The following is a 27,723-nucleotide window of genomic DNA, read 5'->3' on the forward strand; positions in this document are numbered from 1 at the left end:
ACTTTTGTTTTCTCCCTGTAATAATTTCCTTAAAATAATGACAGTGGTGGCACTATACTTATCACACTCAAAATGTTGTATTTTATTATTTTAAATATGATGGATACACACCACTGAAGTTCTCACCAAAAGAGTCACCACAATGTGAGATTTAAGACGGGAAAATTAAATAGTAAAACAACCTAACTTCTGTCTTAAAGTTCGAAGACCATTACTAATCAAAGAACTATAATTGAATATTCACTTTAAGCTTCAAGTTAAACTTTCTTAAGGGCAAATGGTTGCCCTCAGAAAGACATGAGACCAGGAGACACCAAATGGTCAAATTGGAATTGAGCAAAACTGAAGAAATTCTGTCCTCTCTTTCCTCTCTTTGTAAATGAAGTTGTTTCTATGATAGACCTCAGTCAGTCACCATGCAAGTTTACCTTATGGAGAAAGATCACTTCCGATTTTTAGTAAAGTTATAAATTTGTGCTTTTAAGACTATTATGGGTAGTTGCTATTTAGTTTCTATCTTTTATATTCTCCTATATTTAAACAGTTAAATAGTGAGGAAAATAAACAAAAGGGAAAGGGATTCAGCTATGGAGGATTTCAGATATTTTCTTTATAAAATTCACTCTATCCAATACAGCTGAAAATATTTTTTAAAAAACTAACAAGCAAAAAATAGCTTGGATAAAACGTTTTTATCCCTAATTATAGCAGAAAACTAGTGATTCAATCTGTATTTCTCAAACAGGTGCAAATCAATGAAATGTGAATTAGTGGAAAGATCTATCCTCATTTTACAGATGAGAAAGCATAGCTCAAGTAACTAATTTAACTGAGGTGAATCACCTACACAGAACAGCAGAACTGGCTTTAAATTACTCACAAGGCCTATTTTTCTCCCTTGTTCCACTTGGTTTTTATCACAGAGAAACTTTCACTAGTGTGTCTTTTTAAAATACTTTCTGGAGATACATAGATGTCAACAGCAAGACAACTATTTTTAATAGCTGGTGTGATGATTAATCTCATGTGTTAACTTAGTGGGGCCATGGTGCCCAGATATTTAGTAAAACATTATTCTGTGAAGTTCTTTTTTTTTTTTTTTTTTTTGCATGAGGTTAACATTTACATCAATGGACACCTGAGTAGAGAGCAGATTACATGCCATAGTATGGGTGGGCCTCATTCAATCAGGTGAAGGCATCACAAACCTCTACAATCTCATGAGCCAATTTCTTAATATAGATCTTCCTCCTTCTCACTTTGTTTGAACGTATACACATACACATCCTGTTGGTTTCCCTGGACAGTCTTGTTTAATACAGCAGGGAGAAGAAAGAAAGAGGAAATGTTGTGAGGGATCAAATGTATGTAGAAAGAGTACAGGTATGGAGGACATAGTACGAATTTGAAAATATCTTTGGATGGGTTCCAAAGGGATCTCTACCCCTTCCCTATCCCCAGAAACAAACAAAATACCACCCCCAAAACCTCTAGGTAGAGTGTGGGGTTGATATGAGGATCTAGTGATATTTTATTTATGCTTCCTGGCACACTGAAATGCTAAAACTATTTATATTTGGTATACCTAAACTCTGATTTCTCTTATAAATATATTGGTTCATGGGTAGCTTAAGATTAAATAATATTTAGGAAATAAATGCTTTTTCCAAAATAATTTTTGAAGCAGAATATATATGAATGAACTATGTGTATGTATATCTGTGGAAATGATAATTAGCTAAATAGGGAAATGTGGAGGTTGGGGAAAGTGTCTCCTTTGTGATTCATATTTCACAAAGACTTCTTTTTTCTATAAAATTAATTTGCTGCAGAAAGAAAGAAAACCTGAAAGCCTTAATTTAATAACATATCATCTCTCCCAGAGGCTTATTATTTCAATTACATCTAATTATATACACAGATAATATATGTGTATATATATATATATTCATATTTATATGCAGGGTGACCTATTTGCAAAGAGCTTCATTTTACACCTTATTGTTTTAACAGACCACCCACACATGCTTCAGAAATACTTCCCCCTATGTAGCTGCATAAGGTTCTTTCTTCTGTAACAGTCCTACCGGTGGGGGAGGTTTCCTCAAAGGCAGGGCCACACCTGGACCAGGAGGCTTTGTCTGGGATGGCGGCATGTAGAAGAGAATCAAGGTTCCCTATCCCTGGACTCCACATTGAGTGAAGATGATTCTTTCTTTTGGAGGGAAATGATATTTGCTGCTATCCTTCTGTATTTAACTGGTTATATTGCTAAATTGTGTCTCTAAAATATCATTTCCAGCACTGGCAAGGAGGGAGGTCCATGGAAAAGAAGGCAAGAACTCTAGAGGGATGATTGGGGCTCCTTTTGACCTAGATTCTTCTGGCTAATTTTAGTCTGTATAGCATGTTTTATGTGTTTAAGGGAAGATGCTTTCACACCCATATCTGTGGGGCAGAGATAGGGAAATTGTTCCCATTTGAGACAGTTACTTTGGTTGCTGCCTCCTGGCCTGCCTTCTTTGAAATCTCTCCTGCATGACAGCATTTTCAGGATGGAAGGTAGGAAAGACCCTTTTCCTTAGGAATAAATACAGATGAACAGTGAAAGTCTACAGAGAGATGCTTCCTCTACAATTATTTCACAGAATAAAAAAGTGGCAGGGTTCATCTTCATTATTTTATTTTCTGTAGTGCCTTTCACAAGAGGAGCTCAATTTGATAATTTGATGATGAGTTATGATGATGATCAATTAAAAGTGAAGTATTATTCATGATAACTGAGGGATTAAAATGAAAAGTTTTCATTTCAGAATGGTGCCAAAAGCAAAATTTTACATAAGTGGTATTATCCATCCTTAGCTTAAGATGCAGGCATCCTTCCCTATGAGAACAATTTTTAGGTAATATTTGTTGATTGCTATTCCATTTACAAATGTAACAAAATCATCCATAATTCTATCAATGTGAATAAAAGGCTTTTCCCTCTTCTTTCCAAATTTACATACTTATACATGATAAAAATGGTACTATGAAAACACATAAATCTTTCAGATATTATTTAGTGGAAGGATACTATTCAATACAGAATATGAAAACCCTTCTACTAACAAATTTGATGAAGATGCTATGGTGTTCCCAAAGGAGATTCTGTTATCCTATTAATGCCTAAATTGTCATTATAAAATAAACTTGCAAATTTATTATTCCTTTAGAGACATCTCTGCCATTCTTTATCCAGCTTTCCATAGTACCACATTCCTGCAAAATTCTTGCTGAAATTCTAAGACTATCTTATATTTACAAGTTTTATAATGTGCACAGTACTTTCACAATTATTATCTCAATGTTTCTGTGTTTCATAAAGATAACAATAGACAATTATCCCTAATTTCACAGATGCATAAATTAAGCCTCACACAGATTTGCTGAAATTTTCACAAGTAAAATGGTAGTAGTTGGGCCAGGACTAAACCTAAATTTCTGGTTCACAAAAAAGTCATATGTTATGTCATAGATTCCTAAATTTATTCATATAAATAATCATCAGCAATGGCTTAAAAATTGGAGTATTCAAGAACTATTCTTTTGGGTCCCTCTGCTTCATTGTTGTTCCATTGGCCCCTCTGGGACTCTCTTTAGTTTCAGGATTCTTGATCCATGTCCACCATGTACGTGTCATCATTTCAGTGGTGCAAATGAATATTACAGTATGAGCAACTTCTTCTCTCCTCTGAATTAAATAGTCATTTATTTTCTTACACATCCATTTATTTCGTGCAGCACAGGTTCCAGCAGTAGGTCTTAAGCTGAATAGCCACTGGAAATCCAAACAAGTCAGAGAATGAATAGGCTAATCTTACAGGAACTAAGTGGGCAGCAAGAGTCAGAAGGGGAGAAGAAAAAGTAAATGCTGGAAAGGGCAATTGGATTGTCACATTAATCCAAAACCATGGGCTCCTTAACTCCTTGGGACAATGGCTGGATGTGAATTCCCAGTGTAATGAATCAAACCCTGCTCACTGTAATACTTAGTTATCCTCTGATTGTCTTCTGGCCCATTTCTTTTAAAACAATGCCAGAGCCTTGAGGGTGGAGACCATAATAAAATTTGAGTCAAATAAAATGCTTCACTAGTAGAGTTCCTGTGTAAAATTGAGATTACAAGCTTTGTCTTCAGGCAACGGGGTGTAATTCCAGGAAAGAAAGTTATGTCTTATCATCAGCGTCAGCATCAGGATTTCAGAAAGTAAAGGCAAGTGGGCACAGATAAGGCACAAAAGTCAATAACGTGTCCTGCCAGCAGTTCTAGATGAAGAAATTCTGAGTAGTGGATCTGCCCTCCATGGTGGTTACAGGATTAAAAGTGAACCCATCTTGAGAGTAAATAAGAAAAAACACTGTAGGCTCATCAGAGAGGGAAATTTTAAAAAATGACTGAAGTATAACTGACTTACAATATCATATTACTTTCAGGTGTACAACATAGTGATTCAATTTTTTTTTACAGATTACACACCATGCGAAGTGATTATAAAATACTGACTATATTCCTTGTGATGTATGTGACATCCCAGTGACTTACATTGTTTTAAAATTGGTACTTTGTAGCTCTTAAGCCCCTTCACCTATTTTGCCCCTACCCCTGCCTCTCTCCCTGTGTTAACCACTAGTTGTTCTCTGTATCTGTGAGCCTGTTCCTATTTTGTTATGCTTGTTCATTTGCTTTGCTTTTTAGATTCCACATATAGGTGAAAACATACAGTTTTGACTTTCTCTGGCTTATTTCACTAAGCATAATGCTCTCCAGGTCCATCCATGCTGTTGCAGATGGTAAGATTTCATTCTTCGTGTGACTCAGTAATACTCCATTGTATGTATTTGCCACCTCTTTAACTACATATCTGCCGATGGGCACTTGGTTTGCTTCCATATCTTGCCTATTGTAAATAATGCTGCTATGAACATTGGGGTGTATATATCTTTTTGAACTAGTGTTTTTGTTTTCTTTGAATAAATATCCAGGAGTGAAAATGTTGGATTGCGTGGCAGTTCTATTTTTAATTTTTTGAGGAAACTCCATACTGTTTTCCAGAGTAGCTATACCAATTTACATTCCCACCAACAGTGTGCTAGGTTTCCTTTTTCTCCACATCCTTGCCAACACTTATTATTTCTTGCCTTTTTGATGATAGACATTCTGATATGTGTAAGGTGATCTCTCTTTGTGGCTTTGATTTGCATTTCCCTGATGATTAGAATGTTGAGCATCTTTTCATGTACCCATTGGACATCTGTAAGTCTTCTATGGAGAAATGCCTACTCAGGTCCTGAGAGGGAGAATTGTATGTTTTAGAGTAAAGATAAGTTATGGGAGTAAGTGATTTTACTCATTGTCTCTGTCTTAATGTAGCCTGAGAATTTTCTCTCACATGGGAGTTAGGTGTTCAACTCTAACTGTGCAAGGCATTGTGCTTAACTTTGGGGGAATAAAAAAAGGAATAAGGCTAATTCCTTGAATTTAAACATAGGTGCTTAGATCCTATAAATGTCAAAAAAAAAAAAAAATGGAGAACCAAAACAGAACCTAAGTGTGGAAAATTGAAGGGACAATAAACACTGAAATGGTCATCTTTCAGCTGGCCACTGAAGGGTGGGATCAACTTTATCCGCTTGACATCTGGATTGAGGCACACTGACCTGTGGCATTAATCATTTTTTACTGCACTGAGATTTGAGTAAAACTCTCAAAATTATATGAAGGATAATTATGAAAATAACTATATGAAATATGACATTGAGTCTATTGTAGAGTGTGGCCAATGACTTTGCTCTTTATAGCATAGGAATCCTGAGAGAAACTGCTGTCTAGTCTTAGTTTCAGAAATATTTCTCTTTAATCATTGGTTCATTGTATGGACTCTCTAAATTGTGTAAATGACCAGGTTTTAATTTTAACACAGTCTGTTTGAAATGAAATGCTTGGCCCAGCCACGTTCTGGTTTCATTTGCTAGTCCTAGTCTTGTTTTCCTTTATTCTTTTGCCCCATTCTTAGGTCTGCTTATTACATTTTGTCTATCTTGCCTTTCATCTTTTCTACATGAAGTAGGGTAAACATGGCTTAAGAAAAAAAACCAAAACTTAAAATGGTGAAAATATAGTTACGAAGTATAGTCAGCCTGGAGGTAACCAGAATGTGAACAGAGATGTGGTTTGTCAGAAACTGTAATACCCTTTCAAACATAACATTTCTATAGAAGCTCCATTAAAAAATAAATAAATAATAAATAAACCTAATTACCTCCCCCCTCCGAAAAAAAGAACAATAAAGATTACTTACAGAATTTTACAGACAACCTCTGAATTCAGAATTTTGGCTACCTCTATGCTAAAATCTTCAGTGACTATACATTCCCTACTTTTTTTTTTTTCCCAGGTCCACTCTAATTCAGTATGACCTCATCTTAACTTGATTATATCTACAAAGACTCTATTTCCAAATAAGGTCACATTTATAAGCACTGGGGGTTAGGCCTTGAATTTGAACATATCTTTTTGGAAACATAATTCAACCCACAGCAAACAGTAACGATACAGCAAAAATTATACTACAAGCCAGGTTTTGCTCTTGCTCTCCATTGAGTCTTGTTACAAACTCCCTACTTCTCATCTCAAGTAGCTGTACAAGTTCATAGTTCCACACTCATCTCCCAATATTTCCACTCTCAGCGATTGCTGCTCTGCCTCTGCTTTTGTATCTGAATTCTCCCTCATGGGATAGTCCCTTTTGATGAATGAGTCATTGGCTGAGATAACCAGATGATTATTTCAGTTGTTATATGATTCCTCCTTCCAGATGACCAAATCTGGACTCCAGTGAGCAAGAGATAACCACATTTCCTCATGGATTCATGTCCTGGAATGTTGATGCCACCACTTGTCTCAGACAGAGGATCCCACACAAGGCTTAATCCAAGTAAGGGGTCTTCGCTGACCCTTTCCCAGTATGTAACAGTTACCAACATAACATGCATGGAATTTGGAACTGGATCGAGATGAGTTTAACCTCTGATTTTGAAAATACTGGGGCGGACTGCTGTACCTGGTCTTGGAGAGGCTCAACCATGTGTAAAACTGAGTCCCAGCTTCCCTGACACTCCAAAGACTAAAGTGGAACAACTGTGAGTTCCATTAGTCGCATAGGAAACATACTAGTTCATCAAAAGAGATAAATCGTGTTCACATACAACTGTATAGTAATTGAACAAAAAATACATTCTGGTTTTGCCTCTCCTGAAGTGCATGAATTCACACATTAATTCAACCCTTAAAATGTGTTCATGTTAAAAATGAAGGAAAAAACACCTCACAGTTTGGTTGTGAGAAATGAAGAAAATATTAAAATTTTTGTCACTGTTCTAGCACACAATAGATGCTCAATGAATGTTAGTTCCCACTCTTCCCACATAAACAGCAATAGAGCTCACAGTGTCATCAGTATCATTCTATTATGCTCTGCTTCAGGACAGGTTTTCAGGGCATGTTTACATTTATTTTGTAAAATATTTATGCCCATGATATTCCTAGGAATTTCCTTTAATTTCTTTCAGTAATAAATATTTGTTTACATAGTTATTTTTTCTCCTCTACCCAAAATTATTCACCAGAGTTCACACAGGTTTTGCAAGCCAGATCCCTGAGACTAACCTTTCCAACCTAGCTAACCCAACATTTTTCAAATTAACAGATTGAGGTGATGCATAGAATTACAGTAGGCATTTTCCTCTTCTCTTAATTTTTAGGTCCCCAAAGGCTACCTGAATACCTAGTGTGAAACCTGGAGGCAGAACATCATTATTTAAAATACGAAAAATCTCTCCAGTTGTTGGCCAAACCTCCTTTCCAGATACAGGACAAAAGCAGCAAGGCCATAACAAAATGCCAGAAAATTTATCTGAAAACTTCAATTAAAGAAATATGATTTTTTTTCAGACATTATCAAAGGTTGACAATGCAATTTAGATTGCATACTAATTTCAAAAATTATCATATCCAAGTGATAATCAATATGGCTCATTTGTTTGTAATTTATAAATAATGATAACATATTTGCAATAAAGTAGTTAGCTTGGTTTTTTAATAAGACCAAATATCTATTCATTCACATTTGAAAGCAGATAATCTACCAGAACTCATTTTGAAGTTGGTGGAGGAAGTTGAGAAGAGAAAAAAAAACTTTTCAGAATAGGGTTCAGTTAAACATTGCTACATTATTTAGATAAACAATGTAACTGACAATAAAAGGAAAATGACATACCAGTAAATGTTTATTTCCTTATAATTTACCCTCCCTAATGGATATCAATCTTAACCTGCCATAAACTAAATTTAGTACCCAAGTAAGAATGCTACAACTCTCTTTATATTATCAGTAACACAAGCATGATTGCAGAATTTGTATATCTTGAAGTTTATAATATTTCCTGCTTTGTGAAATCAGGATAAAAATCTGCTTTCATTAGTAAGTTTGGGGTTTTAGGGTCAAGGCAAGTGGAGACTCAGAGTGACAGCTTTTGAAGAGTTAAATTTGTATGTTGCTTTAAAACATCTAATCTAGGCTTGTGTGCTTGTGAAACATTGGAAAATGTCATTGTAATATTGATGTATGCTTCCCTAACATGTAGCATATTTTTAGTAACCTCCTCAAAAATATTTTCCGTAATTGTATTATTTCTATTTTCTGTCTTGCTGTTTTATTCAAATAAGTTATCAGTCTAGTTTCTTATTCTTTTATGAAACTGTGCTACATTTTGCACACGTGAAGTCTGCACATCTACACATATTTTTTTTCCCTTTTACTTTTAAATGCTTCTGGGTGTATTTCCTAAGAATAAGAATATTCTTTCATGACCACTGTATAGTTAAAATTTTAGAGATTTTTATATTGATTCACTATGTTTTCTGCTCTACATATTCCAATTTTGTCAATAACATTCTTTACGGCAACTTTTCCCTCTACAGTCCAAGATCCAGTCCAAAATCACACATTGTGTGTAGTTTCCTTCTGAATCTGGAACACTCTTCAGCTGTTAACTTTCATGACAGAAACAGTTTGGAAGATTACAGACCCTCTCTTTTTTCTTTTTCATAATGTGTTTTAATGGGTTTGTCAGAAATTTCCTCACATTAGTTTCACATTTAGATACATATCCTGGCTCTCAGTGCTATATAAAACATACCGTGCCCTATTTAAGGTATCATATTAAGAAGTTCACATATGTCTGTCTGTGCCTCAATGTTTTATAATTCATTACTCTCCCTGTTTAATTATCTTGTTCCAGGCTTGGTTAGTGGCATCTCCTTCAGGCTATGATGGTGTCCTTTTAACAAGTCATCATTTCTTTTTACACATTTTTACTTTCTGGCATAAAAAAATTAGTCCAGACTCAACTTACCCAGTTCTGGACCATGAATTGGTAAATTACCTGAGGATTCCTGTTCAATTTTTCATGGAGAGTGTTAACAGAGATGTGTGGGTTCTACATACGCTCATTGCCACTGAAGTTTCTTATGGATGCTTGCAACAGAGAGTAGTAGTATTTATAACATAAATTCATACTGATACATCCAACTGTAATCCATCTCAACACTATTCTTCCTTCCCTCATGCCTTGCTGCCATTTTATATATTCTTTCATCTATAATGAGGACCTTGGCTCCCAGCAATATTAATATACTTATTTTCTCAAACCTATAAATCCTCTGTAATAACCTGAGAATTGTTTCGTCCATACTACTACAAAAAAGGAATTCTACATAAAGAGCTCAAGATTTCTTTGCATTTCTCTCCAAATCTCCATATCCCACCCCTGGACTAAGGGTATAAAGTCACATACTGTGTTCTAGGTTGCTGTGATTAAATTTTCTGTTTTGTTCAGCTTTTTATCTCTTTGATGCAATATTGAAATAGTTGAGTTCATTTGTTTCAGTTTTAGTTTTTTTATTCTCACTGTTGTTGACTTATTTTAAATTTCTGAATGTGTAAAACATTAACTTGCTTCCAAGAGTCAAAACTATGTGAAAAGGTATACTCATAAAGTGGAACTCCTTTTTTCCCTTCTCCTTTCCACTCATACCTGGCCTGTAATAATTTCATAGTTTTCTGGTTCATCTTTCTTATATTTTCCTGTGAAAAACAGATATATGCATGCTTTCTTTATATATATATATATTTTCTTTTGCCTTTTTTTTTTAATTTAACAATTTATCCTTAGGGGAGAAAGTGGGAAAACTTTTAAAGAGAGAATGAATTTTGCAGCATTCACATCCTAAAACACACATTTAGAACTCAATGCCTTCCATGCCTTAGTTGCAGAAATGACAAAATTTGCCCTTTTGTGTAGAGCTTTCTAAAGTCTGGTTTTGATAATTTGCAGACATGTAAACTAAGGAATACTTTTTGCTGCCATTTCTAATCCTATTTGAGTTTTCTAGTGGATTCTGAGAATCATATAAAATTTTTACATAAGCAAACAATGCAGTAAATCACTGCAGTGTGTGTGTGTGTGTGTGTGTGTGTGTGTGTGTGTATACAATTCCCTAACCCTAGTAAACAAATTATTCCTATGGCATCAATATGAATTATATTATTCTAAGTAGAACAAGCCACTCAGGAAGCACAGTTTTACTCAACACTATTGCTTCCTGGATGAACTGTAAAAATGTCATTGCAACCTTTTCCAGATTATCTCAAGTTTATAAAATAATAAGAAAAAATGGTTTTTAAATAGATGTTACAAATTATTTTTCCTTGATGTTTCTTGATATTTACTGCCTAAATGTCCTGTTGAGAATTAAAAATTGAAAATACCATTCTGTGAGGGTTACGTTACATTAAATAAAAATTTTTAACATAGATTTTCCTTATAAAATCATGATTTTCATAATAAAAGAGATGACACTACAAACACATGCTTCCCCTTCTGAAGAAAATAAATACATTCAAGCTTCCTAGGATTGTTTCTCTGTTCAAGAAAGAGAGTTAAATGCTAGTTGATTTAGAGTATTTGCCAAGGGTTTTTTTGAAACTCTATGATTTACGTTAAAGAAATTTGCCCAGCAGAATATGGTTTAACAGAGGCTAAATTAGAGAAAATTCAATTCACAAATCGAGTTTTCTTTCAGTCAAGCTCTTAGATCTTGCTAACAAGCATCCAAGTCCTGACAGTTCAAAATGAGGGCTTTTCTTATCAACAGTACTGCTCTTCCGTGCCTTGTGATGAATTTTTTAAAAAGGAGGTGAAGACAGTGCTCTATCATCAAACTCTGTTATTCTATATAAAAACTTAGTCAAACACATCTTCTTCTCTCCTTTGAGAAAAACATTTTTGCTGAGCCATTTCAAACTGTATATTAGTTTTGTTTATAGACATACTTTTAATTACATCATATTAATGATAGTCAATCACAGCTCTACAAACTATATAAAGGTATTCAATAAAGACCTGATATGGTTTTGTGAATTAAGTTTCTGTGATAAGGTTACAAATGGAAATACTGCTCCACAGCATGCTGATTCTGTGTAATAGGCCATCCCGCTACCAAAACCACACAGCAATTAACACCAAGCTTTGCCACGTTCCCTGAATTTCTGCTATTAAAATGTTTTAATTTAACCATTTATTGACAACACATATTCTAATTCTGAGGTGGATCAAATTAGGATTCTATCCCTAAATAATAAGCAGACTGGTTATGAAATCAGATCTGTTTCAGTCATTATATAAGAATTAAATGGTAGAGATTATGATTCTGCTAGTAAAAATTCTTTAATTGCTTTTTTTCCCTACTATGGAATAGAATGCGGTTATGTATTTGAATGAGGAACAGGTGAACCAAAATCAAAGACAGAAAATTCTTCTTCTTACAATGAAAGTGAAACGGAGCAAGGGGTTTTGTTCTGAGCATTTTCTTACTTTTCAATTTTATATATACAGCCTACTTTTGTACAGCCAGGAGTGAGGATCTTCTTGTATCTGGCTCATGCTTTAATCTTCTGTGCTCTAATATTTCATGTCAAGAGTGAAACATTTTAAAGGAAAGTGGGTGCTGCCAAAAAAGTTTCTGACTGCCCATTCAGGATAATAGTTATTATGAGATATATTAGGAGGAAAAAAATCTTTAGCTTTAATATGAACATGCATGCCAATACTTAAATGTTCATACATCAAATTAAGCTTCTCATTTCTTTGAGAAATGGCCTAGAGCACATATAAAGTTAAATTACAGAACAGAGCTCTAAAGAAATGTGTGCATTAACGATTATCATTTGTCATGGATCTACCTAATAGGAAATATACAATATAGTCTTAATTGTAATGAATTTTTTAAAAAACCTGTGTAGCTAACTATATCATTATAATTAAGCAAGAATGTTTGAATTTAGACATCTTAAGTATATGTAAATTTCTTTAAGACAAATGTAGGATGTCCAGTTTCTGGTTCAGCACATAAGTTGCTTAGAAGCTGCTATTCCACGCTAACAGGAAGTAAAAAACTTAAAAAACTGAAAAAACTGTAAAATCAGTAAGTCTTTTTGGTTCCTTAAAAAAAGTGATGTCAAAAATTAAAGAGACAGGCAGATACAAAGAATCAGAACTTACCAGAGTAAACACTCACGAGCAGAAGACTTTGTAGGAACTGGTACCTCACTAGGAAAACCTGAACTGTGACTGCTGAATGCTGAAGGCTCGGTCTAGGAGGTTTCTGGGAGGAAACTCCAGAAAGACCCAGTCACAGGGGGGGATCCCATGATTTGGGGAGCTTTACTTCCAGAATCTCTACCATGTCCTTAGAATAAATGCTGGAGAAAAGTCTTCTCATGCTTCCAGTCGGGGTAAGGGGGAATTAGCCATTTTGACATATATTTTGACATAGAGGAAAGGAATTGAAACAATATTTGAAGCAATAATGACTGAGAATTTCCCCTAAATTAATATCAGATACCAAACCACACATCCAGGAAATTCAGAGAACATGAAGCAAGATAAATATCCACCCCCTCAAAAAAATATTAGTAGGTATATCATATTCAAACTGCAGAAGATCAACGAAAAATCTTGAAAGAAGCCAGAGGGGAAAAAACCCTTTTCTATAGATGAGCAAAGAATTACATTAGACTTACAGGGAGCTGGCTCACTCACTGAGGCTGAGAAGTCCCATGATCTGCAGTCAGCAAGCTAGAGACTCAGGAGAGCCACTGGTGCAGTTTTGATTCACTTCTGAATTTGTTCCAAGGCAGGAGAACAGAATCCCAGCTGGAAGACAGTAAGGCAGAGAGAAAGCAAATTCTGCATTACTCAGGCTTTTTGTTCTATTTATGCCTCTAGTGTTTGTATGAGAGCCACCTAACTGGGTAGAGCAATCTGCTTTCCTCCGTCTACCAAGTCAAATGTTAATCTCTTCTAGAAACATCTCAATAGATACACTCAGAATAATGTAACCAAATTTCAAGGCATCCTGTGGCCTAGTCAAGTTATACATAAAATTGGCCATTACAGTTCCCCCTTTTGTCAACTTGGCATCCATATGCATCTCCTTAAACCATATTTAATCTCCAAATGAAAGTAACAGCAGGGTCATAATTTCACCTAAAATGATACAGCTATTATGCATACAACTGAAAACACACTAACCCCTTTCCCAGAAGAGAAAGTAAAGTCCTTGCATGATGTTTACCCTTTTCCATGATATTATGTAATTAAAATACTATGATGTAAAATTAAAAATACTATGATTTAAAGTCAATGAAACTTATGTTACATGATAAGGGAATCAGAGAGAGAAGAAAACAAAGATACTTTCTTACTGTATATGTACATTTAAGTATATAGATACATATTTTATATATATTCATATACATACACATACATATTTATAACAAAATAAAGAGAAAATATTTATTGAAGTTACAGTCCTTATTTCTGTAACTGGTTACATGGTTGTAGCTGGTATTTATAACTACCTTCTTCCACTGCCCAGTGTATTCCCTTTGCATGCAGCAAGCAACTCGGCTGGTCCTGGTTCTTTATCTGGTGGATTGATCTAAACTTTCATTCTCGAAGAGCCTGGACAATTAGTAGTCCTGCTTGGACAGGGTTATTTAGTTTTCCTTTGACCTTAATCACAGGGCGTGGTAACACTAAGAGACACCCTAAGGGATATCTTATTTTCCCCTGCTTCACTGGAGAGTAGCAGTCCAATTTCCACTTGGTAGTCAGGATCGATCACTACAGCCAGCACAGTAACTACCTTCTTTGCCTAATTATTCAGTGGCATGCAGAGTCCAGAGTGGCCAGCTGGCAGTCTTCATTTCCAGTTCAATGGCATCATTGTGTGTCTCCTTAGGGAAGTATTTCTCTCCGGGGAATTAAGACCTCTGGGTCAGCAGAGCATAAGATTGTAGAACCTGGAAGCAAAAATTTTGCTAGGGGGTCATTAGGGGTAAAAGTGAGTGATGTCACTCTCATTTCCACTCCTTGATTCCTGGACCAGTGAACCTTGGCTACAGGACAGACAGGATCATATATCGGATGCTGATTCAGAACACATACAGCCTTCTGCAGAACCTTGCTCATGGCTTGCAGGGTATTACCACTTAACTGGTGCTGTAACTGAGTCTTTTCTTAATGCATTTTTTTCATTGAAGTGTAGTCAGTTTACAGTGTTGTGTTAATTTCTGGTGCACAGCATGATGCTTCAGTCATACATGAACACATATATTTGTTTTCATACTCTTTTTCACCATAAGTTACTACAAGATATTGAATATAGTTCCCTGTGCTATACAGTATGAACTTGTTGTTCATGTATTTTATATATAGTAGTTAGTATTTGCAAATTTCAAACTCCCAATTTATCCCTTCCTACTCCCTTTTCCCCCAGTAACCATAAGTTTGTTTTCTATGTCTGTGAGTCTGTTTCTGATTTGTAAATAAGTTTGCCTTTTTTTTTTTTCAGATTCCACATATAAATGATATCATATGGTATTTTTCTCCATAAGACTATTCTAACACTCTGAAAAAGCCAGCTTCTTCAGGATGGTGGGGAACATAGTAAGACCAAGAAATTCCATGAGCATCAGCCCTTTGCCACATTTCTATTGCTGTAAAATAAGTTTCTTGATCAGAAGCAATGTTGTGTGGAATACCATGACAGTGAATAAGCATTCTGTATACCCATATTTGGTAGATTTTGGGAGAAACATTGAGTACAGAGGAGGAAAATCCATATTCAGATTTTCAGGAGGAAAATCATATTCAGAGTATATTCCTATAAGAACAAAAATCTGCCCCTTCCATGATGGAAGGGGTCCAGTGTAATCAATCTACCACCAGGTAGCCTGTTGATCACCTTGGGAATGGTGTCATATTGGGGACTGTGTGTTGGTCTCTACTGCTAGCCAACTGGATATTCAACAGTGGCTATAAAACCAGGTCAGCTTTGGTGAGTTACTTGTCCATGTTACTGAACCCATATGCCATTTTTATCCCTGCCACCATGGCCACTTTGCTCATGAGTCACCTGGGCAGTGAAAGGGGGACTAGAAAGAGATGCTGACTAGTACCCACAAAATGGGTTATTCTATCCACTTGATTATTAAAGTCTTTCTATGCTGAGATCACCCTTTGCTAGAACATTTATATGTATGCAACTATTTTTACACTTTTTCCCACACAGAGATGTCTATCAACATACCTCTTTCCCAAATTTCCTCATCACCAGTTTTCCACTTGTGTTCCTTCCAAGTCCCTGACCATCCAGCCAAACCATTGGCCACGGTCCATCAATTGGTACATAATTGCACATCTGGTTAATTCTCTTTCCAAGCAAAGTGAGCAACCCAGGTGCATTGCTTGAAGTTCTGCCAATTGGAAGAATTTCCCTTCACCATGGTCCTTCAGGGGACCAGACAGAGGCTGTAGCATACAGCTGTCCTCTTTTAGGTGGTACCAGCATTTGGTGTAGAACCATCTGTAAACCAGGCCTGAGCCTTCTCTTTCTCTGTCATTTAATTATAGGGAATTCTCCACAAGGCCAAAAGTGCAAGCTGGGAGAGAGAAAGCAATGTAGCAGGAGTTACAACCCTGGGCATTTGGGCCACTTCTTCATGTAACTAACTTGTGCCTTTAGGGCCTGTTCAGCCCAATCAAGATCCACTTCCACTTTTTGATGGAGGGTAGCTGTGCACACTCGACTTTATCTAGCTTGGTGGATCAGATCACACTTGGTTCTGCTGGGCATCTCAGGTCACATGGTAACTTGGTGGCTCATGGTTAAATGTTCATTCTCTTCTACGGCTCAGTAGTAGGCCAAGAGCTGTTACTCAAAGGGAGTAGTTAACCATAGTGATGGCCAGGTTTTGCTTTAAAATCCGAAGGGCCTGCACTGTGATCCATATATAGGGGCTTCCCAAAGGCTCCAAACAGCATCCTTATCTGACACTGACACTGCAGGCACCACTGATCTGCTGGATCCCGGGGACCAGGGAGCAGACCTGTTCACAGAGCAGCCTGAGCCTGTTGTAGACCCTTCTTTTACTCTAGGCCCCACTTAAAATGAGCAGCTTTTTGGGTCACTTGGTAAACTAGTTGGGGTAAAACACCCAAAGGAGTATGTTTCCTCCAACATCCAAAGAGGCTCACTAGGCACTGTGGTTCTTTTTTGGTTGTAGAAAGGGCTAAATGCAACAGCTTATCCTTTATTAACAAAGATCCTTCACACCGGTGAACCCCTAGAAAGTTTACTGAGACAGAAAGCCCCTGAGTTTATGTGGGATTCATTTCCCCAACTCTGACGTGCAAATTTCTTACCAGTAAGTCTAGAATAGCTAATACTTCATCTCCTGAGGTGTCATAAGCAAGCCATCAATGCAGTAAGCCGGTGTGATATCTTGCAGAAGGAAAAGGCAGTCAAGATGCCCGTGAACTAAATTAAGATGTTGGGCTGGGGAGCTGATATATCCCTGAGGTAGGATAACAAAGGTGAATTGCTAGAATTTGCTGGAAGCAAACTGCCTCTGGTGAGCCTTATTGACAGGGATAAAGAAAAATGCATTTGTTGGGGCCTGCTACCTGGGAGCACATCACTGGATGAAATTATGTTTATAAAAACACTTAGAACTTAGTCCTGAAGGTGAAGAAAAGGAGTATAGCTGAGAAGTTCTCATCTTTTGAGAAAATAAGTGTAAATCTACCAAAGAAAGAGTAGATTTGTCCCCTCCCTAGACACTCCCTCCCTTGATGATGAGAGAACATCATTCAAGAACATCAATTTCAATTAAACTATTAATGAGCAGCTACTACATCTTAGATCATGCTTGAAGCCCTGTGGAGAGTACATTTGTGAGGGGGAGGGGCCAGCAAGAAAAAGACTAATTGGCAGGCAATCAACCTACCAATTAGTGATATGTGCCAAGAGTATGATACAGAAGAGGTGATGTGAACGGGAGAAGAATTTACAGTGGACATTCTTGATCAAGTAATGGAGGCAGAAGTCAGATTGCTATGGATTGAGAATTTAATATTTTCCAAATAACTAAACCACAAGAGCAACTTGAGGTTGAAAGACATTCCTCTGTGGCACATCGATGCTCATACAGTTAGAAGTTGGCAGAGATCTCATGATTCCAGTCCAGAAATCTTTCCATTGCATTATCTGCCTTGGCTTCTGCCTATACAAGGAAAATATTCTCTTTGAAGGAGAAAACAAAAAGTGAATTATGGAATGGTTTATGACCAAATGCTTCTGTGACCAGAGGCTATATGGAAGAATGCTATTTGATACAGTGTTTTCCCTCTCAGCCAGGGGTTTTTAGCTAATCGGATGTTGGTCTACTTGATCACTGTTAGACATCCCCTGAATTCATGTTTATTTCTTGACCAGGTCATATGCAGGTTATCACTTACTATCACCCAAGTCAATAGTTTCCCTCTTGTCTCTGTTAACCAAACCCTTAGGTACCCTGCCATTGCCTCTTACATAAAAATAAATATGTAAAGTACCCATATGTTTTGTTTTACTTTGTTATTCTTATTTACCTCATTAAAGCATCTTCTCATTCTTTCAATTAACAAATATTGTTAATGGCCTATGTGATAATTGTTATGAGTTTTCAAAAATATTCTGATATTATTCTCCCGCTAGGTATGGTGGAATTGCACTGCTCTGACCATTTTGAAGTTAGGTGAGGCTATATGATTTGCTTTTGCTAATGAAATGTGAGCAAAAGTGATCCATCTCATTTCCAGAAAGATACTTGAAGAGCCAGGCAGCAAGTCCCCTCCAAGTTTCTCCTTCCTGCCACAAGGATCACAGAAGCAGGTGCAAAGATAGAGCCTAATTCTTTCTAGGTCAAGTGAGACCTGGGTTGGATTTGTGGTCTGACTAAATGGTAAACTTGAGAGTCTGGAGCTATTTATTATTAAAAATACAGAATTTTGTACTTTGAGGTGCAGTGCTAATGTAACAAAAACCTAAAATGTATGGCATTGTTCATAATGCTCAATTGGTGAGAAAAAAGATACGTGTGTGAGTGTGTATATATATATGAAGGTAGAAAACGGAAGATCAGTGTTTTGAAATAATAAAAGATTTGATAAAGCTGTCTTCAACTATAACCTAGAAAGATCAGGAGACCAACCTATTTCAGAAGCTTGTAGTTCTAGAATAAGTCTGAAAATAGAATACCTGCATTTCACAATAGATTCAAAGAAAGAGAAGCATGGAAAAGATTTGATCAGCTTGAGAAGGAATTAAAGAAACATAAAGAGTCCATGAAGTCAGGACCTTTCAGGATTGAAGGAGGCAACGGCTTCTCAAGTGAACAAAAACGAGAATATTGACCAAAAAAGGCCTGTTAGAATTCAGCATTGCACATGAATTAAATCAAGGGAAAGGCCAATATACTTAGTTACTGGTAAATCTTCTGTTTTGGTTATGATATCCCAGAAAAAGATTGCAGGATGAGATATTGAGCAAATACTTTCAATTAGAAAAGAAAAAAAATGCTCTAAGAACATTGACAAAGTACTTGGTTTTTCCCTCTGAAAAACGCCAGGTTCGAGGTACCCATTAGTAAGTCTAGGGAGAGATGACAGGGTTAAGAAAGCAAAGAGACATCACAAATTAAGATTAACATCTAGAAAAGAATGCTGCTGAGAGAAGAACTGTTAGCATGGATTTTGACACATGGAGGTCACCGGAATCAACTAGATAAGAATATTGGAAAGATTGTGGAGAGTTGTCATGCCAAAAGAACCAGCCTGGACAAAAAGAGACTGATTATTTACACATTAAAGTGGACTGTGGGGCCCCATCCAATGACCAGCAAGCAGTGGGCTGAGAAACAGCTCAGGACCCAGGATGGGCACATTCCTCAATGCCTATTTCGGTTACAGCCAGGAAGATGGTGGAAAAGGCAGTGTCCTAGTAGGTAAGGCAAAGAGCTGTGGAGAAGCCCAGACAAAGGGAGCATGACTAGGAGTGGACTTGGGGTGACTCAAGATATTCTCCATCCAGAGGATGGGGCCCGTCACATCTCACCCTCGGGACGTCAAAATTGCTGCTGTCATTGCCTGCAGTATGTCTCCCTTTCCTGCCCTTCCTGAATGGGGATGTTTACTTTGGTTAATTCTTCTTTTGTTATATGTTTCAATCAAGTGCAATCTTTATTAGGCTATTAAATCTGTCTGCCTACTGCATGTCTTTACCTAAACACTTAATACCAGGGTGGGAGTGGGGGTGGGGAACGAATCTGCTGACTGATCTAACCTTGAATTCAAAGTTACAAGTTTCAATAGAATTGAATCAACGATGCTTGAACATACTCTCTTCCTTAGCATGCTCAATTTTGCACTCTGTGCAAATCATTATTTTTTCTCTTGCTCCCCTCAAACACTCCATCCCCCTCCAGCTCCTCACTGTCAGCTGGTGAGGAAAAAAAACACACAAACAGGAGGAAACTCCTCTATCCTCCCATCACAAAATCCAGCTGAACAGCATTTTTCTCCCTCTCTCTTATTACTGTTATTACTGGTGAATTTTCCTTCCTCCCATCAAAGGCCAGGACCCCACTGTGCACACCCTCCCCCTCTCTCTTACATCAGAAATTTATCTCCTTCTCCTGAACCACTCATATAAGACTTGAAAGATCCAAAATCATCCTTATTTATGATCTAGTATTTCCCTGCCACACATTGTTTTCAATGACTATTAATAGTGAACGTGTTGGAGAGTGGTCTATAATTCCTCTACTTGCTTATTGTACACACTTGCCTTAACCCAGTCCATTCAGGCCTCCTTTTCTCCACTCTGCAGAGATGGCTCCTGTCAAGGTGACCAATAAGCAACCCAAATTCTGTGGTCACTATTTTGCTTTTTCTTAGCTGAAATCTCAACCTCACTCAACCCAGCTTACCACTACTCCTTTCTTGTAACTTTTCTTCTCCTGGCCTCTGTGGCATCCGGCCTCCGAGGCGTCCCCCTGCCTCCATGGCACCCCTTCTAAGTCTCCTCTTGCTCAATTCTGCTGCTCTGCTTGGTCACTAACGGCTGGGGACCCTCTGGCTTCAGTCTTGGGCCTCCTTCTTGCCTATTTCCCTATCCCCTCGATGCTCTCACCCAATCCCATAGCTTTAAATAACACTGATGCACCGACAGCTCCCAGATCTGTACCTCTAACCCAGACACTTCCCGCCATCTCCAGACTGACACATTCTACTAACGACTTGATTTTTCCACATGCGTATCTAACAAGTATTTGAAACTTCAGGTTAATAAACCAATTCCTCTGAGAGATCTTTTCTGAAGATCCTAACATAGCCCTAACGTGGTAATCTCCATCACATAAAAGTGTTATTTTAAAATTTCTTTTTTTTTTTATAATTTTTTTTGGGGGGTGATTAGGTTTATTTATTTATTCATTTTTTTGATGGAGGTATTGGAGGTTGAACCCATGACTCATGCATACTGAGCAGGCACTCTACCACTGAGCTATACCCTTCCCCGTAAACATGTTATTTTTGATTTTTTTTTCACTAAAATGATCTCTTTCATTTATTTCCTCATGTTTGATCTAACTCTACACTTGAATGTAAGTTCCAAAAGGTCAAAGACTTCAACCTTTTTCACCAAATTTCTTTAGTGTCTATGTAGTTTGGATTTTATTTTAGGTGCATATTTTTAATATTTACCTCGTTTTCAGACATTCAATAATCTGATCTGTCTCAGCCCTTAGATTTCTCACAATTACCAGCCTTTATCTGTGTCACTGACTCTTTCCTAAACGTCCACGTTGCCCTTGGTCTTCTCAATCTACTTTTGCTAACTGCTCATCCCTGCTATGAAAGCACTTTTCGCTAAGTATCAACTAAAACCATCGTGTGGGTTGTTCCTATCATTTAAAACTTGTGAGAATGATCTGATTTCCAGTCATTTTCAAGTGTTACCTTTATTTTCACTTATGCAGCAAATGAAAGAGAGAACCAAGAAGGAAAATGTAGGAATTACTTTACAAAAAAAGCAAACTAGAAAGAAGTTCAGAAAAAATAATTTAAAAAACCTTGAAAAAAATACTTTTATGAGTTTGTTTTAAATTCAGATATTGTGTTTTATTTATAGCACTTTTTGGTCAGTGTTTCTGAATCACTAAATCATTATTCTTTTACTTCCATAAAGTCAAGAATTAAAAAATATATTTTCAATTCTGTTTTCATGATTAAAATATACAAGTATATGAAAATGTAAAAGCACAAAAGCACATGGAGAAATTACTTAAACATGACCACTTAAAAACTAACATATCCACAAGAAAATGGCATGTACATCATGTATCTTTAATTTCCAAACATACAGATATTTAGCCAGGCCTGTGTTTACATCAGGAAAATATTCCTAATAGCATAGTTAATCTTACTTTTTTAGTCTTATTTTTTTCCCATCTGCACAATAAACAAGGTAATATAGTGGGACTAGATGTAGTTCCACTGTAAATATATCCTCATCTAAAAGTAGCTTTAGGATCCATGTTTTGAATTAAACTGGTAGCCCTGTTTTGATGTCTGAAGCAAACTACTTCCACATTAGCCTTGTGAGCAATACAAAGACTCCAGCACAACTGTTAAGTTAGCCTCAGGAATGCTTATTTGAAAAAAAATATTTTCATTAAATGCTCTATTTTTGCCAACAAAGGTGCACCAGCTTATTTCCTTATGGAACATCTGTCCTTTTCAAATTTCTTTTGGTTCCTTGACCAAATCAAGGACATCCTGGCCCAGAGCAGCAGCTCACAGCTGTGTTTACAGGAGTTGTTGACAAGAGAAAATGTATCCCATGCACCAGGACTGAGAGCTGCTATACAGAGAGAGCAGGACATGTGATGAATGTCAGCACTAAGAAATTTTACTTAAGCATTTGTTACTTCAGGTTTTTTTTTTTTCTTAAGAGATTAGAAAAGAGGTAGCCTTACCATATCAAAGCTAATTATTTAGAAAGTACTTTTCAAATTGAAGTATAGTCCATTTACAATGTTGTGTTAATTTCTGGTGTATAGCATAGTGATTCAATTATATATAAAATGTATATTCCTTTTCATACTCATTTTCATTATAGGCCATTACAAGGTATTGAATACAGTTCCCTGTGCTACACAGTAGGACTTGTTGTTTATGTGTTTTATATAGAGTACTTAGTAACTGCAAATCCCAAACTCCCAATTTATCCCTCCCCTGCTTTCACCTCTGGTAACGATAAGTTTATTTTCTATGTGAGACTGTCTCTGTTTCATAACTAAGTTTATTTGTGTCCTTTTTTCTTTAGATTTCACATATAAGTGATATACTATATTTCTCTCTCTTTCTGGCTTACTTCACTTAGTATGATGATCTCCAGGTCCATCCATATTGTTGCAAATGGCATTATTTTATTCTTTTTTATGACTGAGTAGTATTCCATTGTATATATATATGTGTGTGTGTGTGTGTGTGTGTGTGTGTATGTTTTTAATTTGGATAGTGTTACTGATAAAAAAAAGTTAACATTGTCTGAAAACATTGAATAAGGAAGGGGCCAAGTATTAAATTCTGAGAAGAAATATAAGAAATAAAATTAAATAAAGGTGCAATATTAAGTTATTGGACTATTGAAAATAATTATGTCAATGTTTGTAAGGAAGAGAGTCGATACATATTTATACATATAGTAAATGTTTCAGGTAATTAATTATATCAGATAGATATAAGGAAATGAAGGTACAGATGAGACTATCGTATTTTCCCCCCAAAGTGTTACTGATAATTTTCCTAGATTTTAGAAAGAACAACTAATTAAACATCAAAAATTTAAAAGTTGGAAAAAGGAACATTGATTCTAAATCTGAAATAAAATGGGAATGGTCTAATGTTGGACATAGTCGTTCAACTCGAAATTGAGGTTGGGGAGTGAGTGAGAGCAAACTGAGATCAACAATAGTGAAAGTGAGGTTTCAAAAGGTTCTTTAAAGAAGGTTGTGTGTTATCTGGATACACAGTTGATGGAAAATCTAAACTGGTACATTTTTGGAGGATCATTTGGCAATAGGTATTGGGAGATGTAAAGCTGAGCATTTTTTATTTTGCAAAAAAGAAAACCATCCTAAAATATTTTCACAAAGTAATTTTCTCCCCAACACAATATTTTCATCTTTGAGATGACAAGTCTGACTGCAGTCATGATTCATCTAGAGTATTAAAAATATCACCAAGCTTCCCAGCTGCCCAAGAGGGATGCAGAGAAAAATAAGCATTCCTTTAAAAATTTCCCCTTTTACTACAATGCATCTTTCCCTGTAAAAACTATAGAAGACCATTAGCACACAGAATGTGCTTTGTCTTTCACAGACAAAAGAGAGAGGCCAGGGAAGGACTAGCTCACCATAGGCTATCGAGAAGAATGACTAAAGAGGCATCTCTTCCTTCTGAACTCTATTTTCTTTTAAACTGTATTGTCCCCTAGCCTCCTCTGAACTGGCTAGCCCAAATCTAAATTGGACTGAATTTCTGCGGTGGAAATATAAGCTTAGTCAATAGTCCAAATAAATGATATCTCCCATGCTTTTTCTGCTCTGTCCACAGAAATGTACTAAACCACTGCATTTGCCACTATCTTCCTGGATAAAAAACATGACAAGATAAGACCTGAAAAGGAATAAATTCCTAAATGTCAGTGCCACATTTCCTGCATCTGGAGCTTGCTTTGCATTTATTCCTTCTCTCTCATCTATCAAAACCACGATATCATACAGAAACGGGCAAACATTTGCAATTTTTATCCCTTCATAATATATTTCTCAGCATAAAGTAGGAATTTGATGGAATAAAAGTGGTTGATAAGAAAGTTTTAGAACACATAATATTTAAATTAAGAGAATAAAAAAGTAAGGAAGCATACTGAAGAAGCACGTCTTCTAGGGCAGAAAGCCCATACTATTTATTTTTTAAGCTAATTAGTGCTTTTTTAAAAAAACAAATATTTATTGAGTAACAACGAGGTGCTAGGAACTCTAATGGGAAAATATGCTTTTTTGTTGTTGAGTAGGTATGGATGGCCAGGTTACAGAGTACCTGAAAACTAGTCGTAGAAATATGGACTTAAATAGGCAGAATGAAGATTTTAAAAATTCTTGAGAAAGAGAGAAGATAACCAAAGTATTGTATTTGGCATCACAAGTGAATTCTTCAAACCACAGTCTATGGGCCTAATCTGGCCTTCTCAAGCTAAGACATTTTTATGTAGTTTTAAATAGTTTTTAAAAAGAAAAAGAATATTTAGTGATATGAAAATTTATGAAATTGAAATTTCAGTGTTCATAAATAAAGGGGTTTTTTTGGGAACACAGCAACACAGTTCTTTGATTATATATTGTCTGTGGCTGTGCTCCTGCTCTGATGCTAAAGTTGAGTAGCTAAGAAGTTGTGGTTTGAGTTGCTTACCAAGAAGTAGGACCAATTTCTCCCTCAAGTTCTAGGCAAGTTAAAAAGAGTAAATTAAAGGACATAAAAATATAGCTCTACCCAACAGGAGCCAGGAAGGACCTATGCTTGCGAGGCAATACAAGACCTCAGGTACCTGTTTAAAAAAAACGAACAAATGATATCATGTCGCGGTGATTACAAATGTTTAACCATGCCTTTTAAGTCTTTTTGTCATTACTGACTGCCAAACTGTTGTTACAAAGGTGCTTCATCTTTAAGAAAATTCATCAGAAGTCAATGGAAACAGTGGGTTACGGCAGCCCCACATCAGATGACGGCTGTGCGAGGATTCCAGCCCACACCCTCAGCCCTTGGATGCAAAAAAAAAGGCTGTCCTGCCCCTGGGGCCCCTAGATTAGGCACTGAGAGATTTTTACTCCCTGATAGGCAGGGTCAATGCCCCTACTCAGCCTGGAAGCAGTTTCAGAAGATAGACCCTTGCCCCTCTGTAACCCCATAAGATTATGGGAGTAAAATCTCTGAGGAGGGAATGAGACAGGATGGAAGGGGGCAGGGCACAGCCATTCAAGGAATGCCACAGCAATTAACATCAAAATGGTGAAAGATTCAAACCCCAGTAGACCTTGAGGCTCAGGATGAAGAGATTTAACTTCTAGCAGATCTTGAGCTTCATTATACACCCACTGTAATATTAACAAGGTGAATAACACACCCACAGGCACCGTGGCAGTCCCAAGGCTAGCCACAGAAGGTCAAAGATGGGAAATGGCCAACTTCCTGGGAATCCCAGCCCCTTCCCCTTAGACTGGTCTTTCTACTTATTAGCATATGAAGCCACCAAGCCCATAAAAACCAGCAAAACGGAGCCTAGTGGCCACCCCTCTCTCTCCCTCTGGAGACAGCTCGCATTCTGTCTATGGAGTGTGTACCTACTTTTAACCTCAGCACCCAATCCCCACACTTCGTGGCTTTTCTTGCCTTTCAATGTATCTCTCTGAATAAATCTACCTTCACTCAAAAAAAAAAAATATATATATATATATATAGCTCTACTAACTAATAAAGCTAATATTGGAAAGCAAGTTTTATATATGTGGGCTAAGGGACCTCTTAATAGTGATTTTCATTATAGAAAGATTAACCTATTAAATCAAAAGAAGTACTGAGCTCCTGTGTGGGGGGCAGGCTCTTTTCACCAGATGACATAGGAGAGAACAGGGTACATATTCTCTACAGGCAGTTACCTCCTGAAGAGAAAGATACGAGGAGTTAGAGGAGTTTCTTATGACAAAGTCACCAGTCAGACTATGAACTCATCCACAAAACAGAAACAGACTCACAGACACAGTAAACAATCTTATGGTTACTGGGGAAAGGGGTTGGGAAGGGAAAAATTTGGGAGTTTGAGATTTGCAAATGTTAGCCACTATATATAAAAATAGATTGAAAAAAACCAAGTTTCTTCTGTATAGCACAGGGAACTATATTCAATATCTCATAATAACCTTTAATGAAAAAGAATATGAAAATGAATATATGTATGTATATGCATGACTGGGACTTCGTGCTGTACACCAGAAATTGACACATTGTAACTGACTGTACTTCAATAAAAACAAATAAATAAAATAAAAATCTAAACAAACAAACAAAAAAACCCCAAAAAACAAAAAAATACACCTCACCAGTCAGGTTAATAAATCTTGCTCTTCAGAGAAGTAATCATAGTTGGTAGAGAGAGGCCATTTGTGTTTTCTTGTGGAAATGAAAGGACTGGTAAATAGATGTTCCACCCACCCATCCCCAATGTTTTGATTTTCTTAACCCTCTGGCCTTAAACAGTAAGTCAAGGCAAGTTACAATGATCTCTTCAGGGAGAGCATCAGCCCATTGGCAGTCTTGTCTTCAGCTTCCCTGAATACAAGCCACTGATCCCTTCTGGTTTCTCTTGGGATGGTTGCACCTAGAAGGCCCTAAAATATTTCAGGACAGTATATAAATAAAAGTAACTCCAAATCCACTCTGTAACCAAAGCAGTACTTCCAGTTCCCACACTATTTCTCATCCAAAAGTTTCAAACCAAGTTCACTGTTATAGCTTATCTAAGCTTCCAGTAAACAATGCAATTAAAGACACGTTATAATGTGAAGGAAAAGCCGGGCTGGGCTAACTGGTAAATCTAAGTTAATAAGTGTCGGTTTGCTGATTCCCTGCTCATGTTTTTTTTTGCTAGCCAGCTGGATTTTCAGAGAGACATATCTGGCCTTGAAATGTTGGTTTGCTGCCTCCCTGACTCTACTTTTGTGATAATGATGCTGCTAAAGCTGTACCATGCCTATTCGCTGAATACCCCAAGCTTGTAATTAACCCTATAAAACCTCATGCACACGTCTTGGAGGTGCTCAGAGCTTCAGAGCAGAAGCCCCTCTGAGCCCGCTGGCGTAATAAATCTGAGTACTCCAACCCTCCGAGTGGTGCTTGTTTCTTGGCTGGCCTGTCATTTCCGAAACAATAATATTTCCATAATAAAAGGAATACCAAAACTCCAATAATAAATTGCCAACACTAAGAAGGTATGCTAACCTTGAGTACAAGTCTTCTCCTTCCATTATCAAATTCCCAGAATTTTAGGTAAAACTTAAATTCTGAACTTACTATTCGTCACAAGTTAAAGTCTACACAAATCAAAGTGCC

At 36.7% G+C, this 27,723-nt stretch overlaps 1 long non-coding RNA gene across 4 annotated transcripts in view; it reads right to left on the reverse strand.

Moving 5' to 3' along the window:
• Positions 1-27,723, reverse strand: part of LOC106729483 — a 299,753-nt gene that overhangs the window by 163,342 nt on the left and 108,688 nt on the right. For 3 of the 4 annotated variants that reach the window (XR_004323422.1, XR_001365896.2, XR_004323420.1), the window contains exon 1: positions 13,185-13,383. This is a non-coding gene — a long non-coding RNA (uncharacterized LOC106729483). Of the gene's footprint in view, positions 1-13,184; positions 13,384-27,723 lie in introns of those variants that run through there. The other variant, XR_004323425.1, reaches the window with a different exon arrangement.

This window comes from Camelus ferus, chromosome 1 (genome assembly GCF_009834535.1).
Source record: "Camelus ferus isolate YT-003-E chromosome 1, BCGSAC_Cfer_1.0, whole genome shotgun sequence".
Taxonomy (NCBI): domain Eukaryota; kingdom Metazoa; phylum Chordata; class Mammalia; order Artiodactyla; family Camelidae; genus Camelus; species Camelus ferus.